Source organism: Atta cephalotes (genome assembly GCF_000143395.1).
Source record: "Atta cephalotes unplaced genomic scaffold scaffold00045, whole genome shotgun sequence".
Classification (NCBI taxonomy): Eukaryota; Metazoa; Arthropoda; class Insecta; order Hymenoptera; family Formicidae; genus Atta; species Atta cephalotes.
The window spans coordinates 1,985,076-1,993,034 of record NW_012130109.1 but is presented as its reverse complement, the minus strand read 5'-3'; the positions used below and the strand labels follow the sequence as shown (position 1 = coordinate 1,993,034).

At 33.0% G+C, this 7,959-nt stretch overlaps 1 pseudogene; it reads left to right on the top strand.

Moving 5' to 3' along the window:
- The window catches only part of LOC105622496, an 11,975-nt pseudogene extending 7,930 nt beyond the window's left edge, over positions 1-4,045 (top strand).
- The last annotated feature ends 3,914 nt before the right edge of the window (positions 4,046-7,959 follow it).

Below are 7,959 nucleotides of genomic sequence, written 5' to 3'. Positions count from 1 at the left end.
ATTTGTACTAAATGAAGTTCTAGTGATTAGAATTATGTATCAAATATCCTGCTTTGTATTAAATACAAATGTCTTAACTTTATACGTATATTTCGTGTGGTTTTTTTAATGAAATAATGAAATAAAGGACTATAGAAATATAGACAGTATTTTATCTTTTACAGATGTCGGCTCAAATGCTAGAAATGTTCAACATCACGAAGTCGAGAACTTCTGGCTTTGATGGGGGTTAACAACATCGACTTGGAGTTCTCGAGAATCACGATTCGGTGACGTATGGGCTATCCCCTATCGTCGTACCGAATGCATATAAACGTAAAGTTTACCGTGGTAGGTCAATACATGTTGCGTAAGGATAGAAACGAACATTTATCCGCGGAAGTAGGTAACTACTTCTAACGGATAAAGTTGACCAGAGAAGTACAGTTGCAATAATCTTTCGGTTCATTGAACTTTTTCAGAAATGCACGCCTATTTCCAGCATCTGACATGTACATTTAGTACAACAGATTTATGAGTAAAACTACGGAAAAAAATGAGATAAAATTATCAATATAATAGTTTTATATTACAATAATATCATCGTTTTTATTTCGTTAAACGTAACGACACGCTATTTTTAATTGAAAGCAATGATGATGACCTCGTTTGAGAACAATATATAAATCCTATCCCTTCCTTTTCTCATGCATATTTAGAATAGAATAAATGTAACAAAGGATTTTACATATCGCTATATATTTTGATAAGTGTATATCTTCATATCTTTCGGGATATCGTTTCTCTTGTTGGAAAGCAGGCACGACTCGGTAACATATGTTTAGTTTGCTACATCGTGATAATTCTGCACATGAGCATATACCGAGCTAAAATATATGATCGTAGGATCAGGGTGTGCTGGATTAAGGCAAGAACGAATCCGTGGAAGTGGTTTACCGCTTCCTGGTAGCCCCCGATAGTGCTTAATCGGTGGCTTTGTGAGAAGCGGTCTCGCGGGACAACAATTCGAGAGTAATTCTTTGGATCGTAAACAATCCCTTTTACCCTTCTCCTTGGCCGAGTCGATACTTTGAAGAATCTGGCTCGTTGAATCTCTCTGTGAGAAGTTCGATTACACTTGTGCAAGTTCAAAGCACGTTTTAGTATCACAAGTCAAATAAAATCGTCGCGTGACTTTGATATATCATATTTTCTCATATCATAATAATTTTTAATTATACTATATATTCTTTGCATAAGTAGCCGTATATGTTGCTTGACACATTGCAACGCATTGCACTTTCGAAATATACGAGATGGTTTCGTAATATAATATAAAATATTAACATCACGTATTTTAAAAAATATTGTTTATGTTGTTAATAAAATATTTCATCCTTTCTAATTAAAAATGCATTGTACAAGAGAAATTACACAAGATGCTTGAAATATTTTTGTAGATATCAAAAGTATATGAATGTTTATAATATTATTAATTTGAAATGTGCAATAGATTCGTATTAAAAAAATGGTTATGATCAGTTCATTATATATTACTCTTTTATTTCAAAAGAAACATACATCATTCAAAAAATTAAGTTTCTCAGAAAAGAAGAAAAATCAATTTTTAAAAAAATTATAAACTAATAAAATTATAAACTAATAAAATATTGGCAAAGAGAATATATTCTTTATATGATCAAATGTTAAACTCTTTAAAAAAATCATCCTTTTTTTGAATTGTGATTTTTCTTAAAACTATCTTTTTGTTTTAGTTATAACATTTTAACGTTTTTTTTTTATGAAGTTACAATAATTCATTTTTAATGATTGATAGGATAATGTATATCTAATTCGTTTAACAACTAGAAAACATTTTTTAATTGTGTCATTTTTAAAGTAAGGAAGCCATATGTTACTGTATTACATATATTTAAGATTACACACACACACACACACACACACACACACACACGCACACACACGCACACGCACGCACACACACGCACACACGCACACATATATAAAATATATAAATTAAAATCGACTTTGTAAATACAACTTTAAAGTCAGTAAAAATCTATATAAATAAATGCCGGACGCACATAAATAGGAATTAACTTAATGTCTCCAGGAGTACGAAAACTTTTGCAACAAGTGGTATCGTAAATACGATGACCATGTTTACGATGTCGCTGCCTCTATAACTCTGTCGCCGAATGGCTTACGCGCTGCGATCTCTTATTCCGCATTCATTCCAGTTTAATTTACGACTTAATTTACGATACGCCAGAGAGCCAAATCGGTGCGTGAATTATTTTTCGCACCGATCGCAGCCAACAATTTTCAATAGAGAGAAAGTGAGAAAGCGAGAAAAGGAGAAAGAAAGAGAATTGCTCGATACGCCTTCTCGATCGGTCTCCGATGCATAAGTGATACAAGCAAAAGAGGCAGATCCGTCATTTCTTCGATAACGAGTACCAACAACTTGAAGTCTTTACGGTGTCATACGGTCTTTAATGTCGTGGCATCACATCGGCAAGACGTGAATCGAGATAGCGCGACCGCTGTTTAATTAATGATAATAGCTTCGCCTAACAAGAACTTCGCCCGACGTTTTCTTTTCATTGTCTTTTCGTGATGCGACTCAACGCCGTTCGACGTTCTCTTCTCGCGTTTCTCCGTAGCGGTTATGTTTCTCTTCGCGTACGTTATCCTTGTTCTAGGTAAGGGTCAAATCGACCCTTGTGGACCGATCGCATCGCGGAACGTTCCGGTTGCTAGCAAACCTAACTGATCCCGATACCGCGCTACCGTGACTTATGCCAGCGATATAGAGTTGTTCCTTGAATTTTTACCACGGGCTTCCTTTGTTGCAGTCTCAGTGGAATGTCGTTACCCGAGCTCGTGAGTGATGCTGAACTTCTTATTATGCCACTTTAAGCATCATAGACTTTGTCAGTCAAGTAGTCATAAGTCGGCACGATTTAATTCATATGCATAAAAAATGAAAAGGAAAGACATTGTACGTCCGTTTATTTTTTTTAATTATTGCTTTTAATTTATTGCTCTTGGATTCATATATGCGCTCAGAGAGTAGATAATATTAAAAAGCAGTACTTTATTTTTAGTCATTAAATTTGTTTATTAATTTGTATGATCGTCTCATTAAAAAAAGCCTTATTCTAATATTTTTTTCTATGTCTTATGTCTAGTAATACAACTAATATTATAATATTGATTATAATATTATTTGTTTATATTTTTATTAAAATAAATAATTATCGCCTTATAAATATATTATTTACGCTCCAATAATCGCGAAAATCATACATAGGCTAATATTAGATTTATGGTTACATTAATATAATTTGTATATTAATATAATTTAATTCAAATTTTATTTTTATATTTTATTATTATTAGAATCCGCTGTTCGTTATCTCCCACAATAAGTTCTCATGACATTTGACTGTAAACTGAAATGCAGGAAATACATACTTACTAAAGAATGCATGGCAAATACTTAAAGAATGAACTTCGTCCGAGAAACGTGTCAGATCTGGTACATTCCTGGTGCGCGATCAGATAGGAAAAAAAGTTTTAACTGCTGCTGTGGAATTAAAAAGCAACATTCTAGACATATATCGGAGCCTCCCCGTGTATTTCACTTTAACGGTGCGGGCTTCATTGGAAGACTCGCCGAGTCTCACATTGTGGTCGACCAGTTTTCTAAGACTAGCCAATGTTGTAACTGCAAGGAACGCGGACCGCATGTGCACGCTAGCAACATAATGCGGCGCAACGTCGTACTCTCTCATAGATACGGTGGTGCTAATTGCAATTTATGTCTCATTGCAGTCGTCGTCGGTGCGCCGCGACAAAGGGAGTTGTGCCGCAGGCGGACGTTTCTACGTTTTAAAGCGTTTCAAGAGGGAACCGTGTCACCATCATTCGCAATAGAAAACATCACAGTTGCATCACGCTTCTCGTCGACGTCTTCGCGAATCGCATCGCTTTTATCAATCTGCGAGAGTTCAAAATGTAGACATTGCTAACAAGATAAAACACGTAATTAATATTTTTTTAAACATACAACATATATAATTACACATTTTTATATTATACTATAAAAATGTCAATAAATTTATCTTAAAGTAACAAAATTAATTCGTTTGAAAATATTTTCTTAATTTGTCACAGAGTGATATGTTAAAAGTACTTAAATAATCAATTTTAAGTACAAACGAAATATCTTTTTTTAGAGCATGTTTATAAAAATAATTTCTTAATTTTGTCATATATTATATAAATATTAATACAATAATTCGAAACTTGAAAATTGAATTGCGAAATTAAACGAATCATATAATGTTCTTATGTCTTTTTTATCTGCCGCTTAATTCGCGATAATCTCTTAATTTTCAATTGTTCATGCTTTAATATTGAAACAAATGACATCCTTGTTGTTCTCAAGTATCCTAACGGAGAGAAAGCGTATAATGCTTGGGAGTGCATCTTGTGCAACACTCCGTGCATATACAGCTAAAAAAAATCTCTAAATTATACCATTATTTTCCTACCACCTACTACTCGAGTACCGTTATTCGGATACAAGATTGCCGATCATTGTGGAGTAACAGTAACGCCCGGCGCACGCGGTGCCTCCTTGAAAAATGCTTAATCGCTCGACAGTCGTGATTCGGAAAGGTGAGCAGAGGCGTGAACAAGGTGCAGGCACCGAGCGTTTAAAATTCAATGATACTTCGGCATGCTATCGACATGCACGCTTCATATCGCGCCTCTAATCGACTTGTTCTATTCCTCTTCAACTCATAGACGTACAATACGCTGTACAATGAGCGTTGTACAATAGCATGAAAACACGTATATAAATCGCGTATTATGTGTCATATTTTACATACCCGCCGATAAATAAATGTAAATACGTTTCGCGCTACCCTTTCCTTTACATTTTCCTTTCGCTCACTGTTACAATTGTTACTGATAAACGACACTTCGCCGCATTGCGTCAATGTCATTTCTCGTAATCAATTGATATATTGTAACTTTTTCAAGATGCAAAGAAATTTAAAAAATTTTTTTTAATATCATTTTCTTCTTTAACAAATAAAATTTTATAATTATTATTGATAAGGAATAAAAGAATATAGTATTATTATATTATTATATATAGGATCTTATACATTCATTAAAAAAAATATTTATATTTTATGAAACATTATAAATTTTTATTATGCGTTTTGTGAAACAGGCACTATAAGTATTGTCAATATTTAAATATATATATATATATATGTTGACCTTTTTTTTTTGTTAACTAATGTAAGTTATTCTATATCATCGGAAAAAAAAATCAGTATCATTAATTTTATTACGTCATATATAACAAATATTCTGCCAATCAAAAATATATGTGTGTCCTTTTAAGAAGAGTAATAAAAATAGATAAAATGAAACGCTATTTAATTTTATCAATAAATAAAGTCTCGCCTTTTCGTAATACAAATCCGATCGTAGACTTCTTATTAAATTCGCGGCGAATTGAATTTTCCCGTTAGCCTCGTGTTTCTCGTAGGCGCCGTAGAAAACTTCGTCCTCTATAAAGCCCCTGAGTTTTCCTCCGCAAAAGAAAGTTCCACAACGTCTCGCTTCAGCGCTGAACTTGGTAATAAAATAATTATTTTCAAACGACGAACCTCAAACTTCGATCACCATGACCTATTCTTTCTTCAAATTCGATGATATTATCAAATATAAAGGTAAAAATATTTATGCAATAATTCTTTAAAACCATAATAACAGGACGTAAAAAAGTCGTATAAAAAGGTAGAACTTAAATAGATACAAAAATTTCTACTGTGAGTTATCATGTTATTCGTTATTTTGTATTTATTTCACTTTCCATCCACTCTCTTATCATTTATAGTATTTATAGTATTTTCAGAATATTTAAATTTTGGCAAATATAAATAAAATATATTTTATGCCACAATTTAAATTATCGTAAATAAATAACAAAAAGAAAAGATAAAAAATTAATGCAATATTTACACACTTTCCTCTTTTTAAACAAGTGTGAACACATGAATGACGTAACATTTTTTATCGATATCGGGGAAACGTATCTTTAGAGAGTACTATGAAATTTCCACTTTTGGCATTCGTCCAGAGACTGGATCGAGAAGAGCCGCACGTGTACGCAGGCATGCATGGCGCAGCTGGTTTGTACGCAAGCTTGCACTGTAGTCAGAGCATATTTATGGATTAGCATACAATGGTGGTGTTTATTAAAGATTCCTCGAAGGTTCCCACCTTTGACGCCGCCTCCGCGCTTCTTCACCGTTCTCGAGAAGCATGATGCCCTCCTCTCGGAAGCTTTTGCGTGTCTTCTCGAAACAATCTGATCACGAGAGTAATTTACTTTAGGTTATTCAGTTCACTTTGATCTCATCATCACGCGCAAAAATATATTTTCAAATAATATATTATTATGTGTTATTTAATCTACATACTTTTTCTGCCGTTGTTTACGTATATGAGTCATAACTATTGCTATTAAAAATATAATAAAATATGTAATAGTTAGCATAAAAATAGTATTCCAATAAATTTGTATTAATAAATCATAAATGCAGATACATTAACAGATAATGCAGCACATTGCATAGTACGAATTATAATGTTGAAAGTCTTCATTCTACAGTGTATGAGAATAAACAGCTTTTATTGGATTGGTCCTTTGAATTTGAATTTAAATTTGAAATTTTCCATTTGTATTATAATATTTTTTCTGCACAGTACTTAATTCAAACTGTTAACTCGTAATCTCGTAATTTCATTGCAAATAGAAAGAATACCATCCACTGGAATGCAAGACAAAAAAATATTTTTATGGCAAAGTTGACAGCTTCGCTAGACCGAGAATCCGTTATGCATTATTCGACTCGTAGTTTTCCTCGAATCGACACTTAGCCAGAAGAGCGTGGAGAGCGCGGGCCGCCGAAGAACGGCATAAAGAAAGCCGACTTCATCGGAAACGGCCTGTAAGAAGGTACGGTACAATGTTCCGAGACGAGATCCTGAAGAAAAGGGAACCTATCGGGCCAACCAGCCGTCTCAAATGCTCGTTTTGGTCAGCGAAGGTTCATTCTCATGCAACTTTAGCCACGAGACTTACTTGGAAGCACGTTGTACGTGTGATCATGTTCTACTAGAAGTCACACAAAGCAAAGGAAACACTGAACACAACTCCTTCGTCCCTTCTCAGCACGATCCTGTCTTTATTTAATTTTCTTTTATGATGCTACAATATCCAATTGAAATTAGCTCTTTTCATATAATTAAAAAAAAAAAAAGGAAAACAATTTACTTGCGTATGACATAATTACAAGTATAAATTGTTAGTAAGATAATTATTATATAAGCAAATATCCTATATACATGTATCTAATAGCAAAATAGCAAAAATTTCCATAAGAAAAATCTGTAAATTTTTATATAACTTTCAATTGATTTTATGGCCTCCTATCAAAAAATATTCATTGTCATAATTTTCGGAGCTTTCCCTTCTTAATCACCAATTATTTCTTAAACGCGTCTATGACGCGTCGTAAATTCATTGCTGACAGCAAAAGCTATCTCTTGGATATATTATACATCATATATAGCTTACGTAACGTTTCTATGAAGCATATATTTATAGCTAAGCAGTATATAGAACTAGCTGCTAGATATTAAGCTAATTATAAACTTATGCTACTACATCATAACTTTCTATCCCCTTATTTGCTATAAGACAGCAATTTTTATTTATCTTTGTTATTATTGTTTATTTATAACATTTTCTATAAGATCTTTTGAATAAGTCAGATTCTTTCTATTTCGAGTTATTTAGTTTCTAAGTCCTTAAGAAGACTAAGAGAACACAGGATATAATTAATGGTACAAAATCAAAGT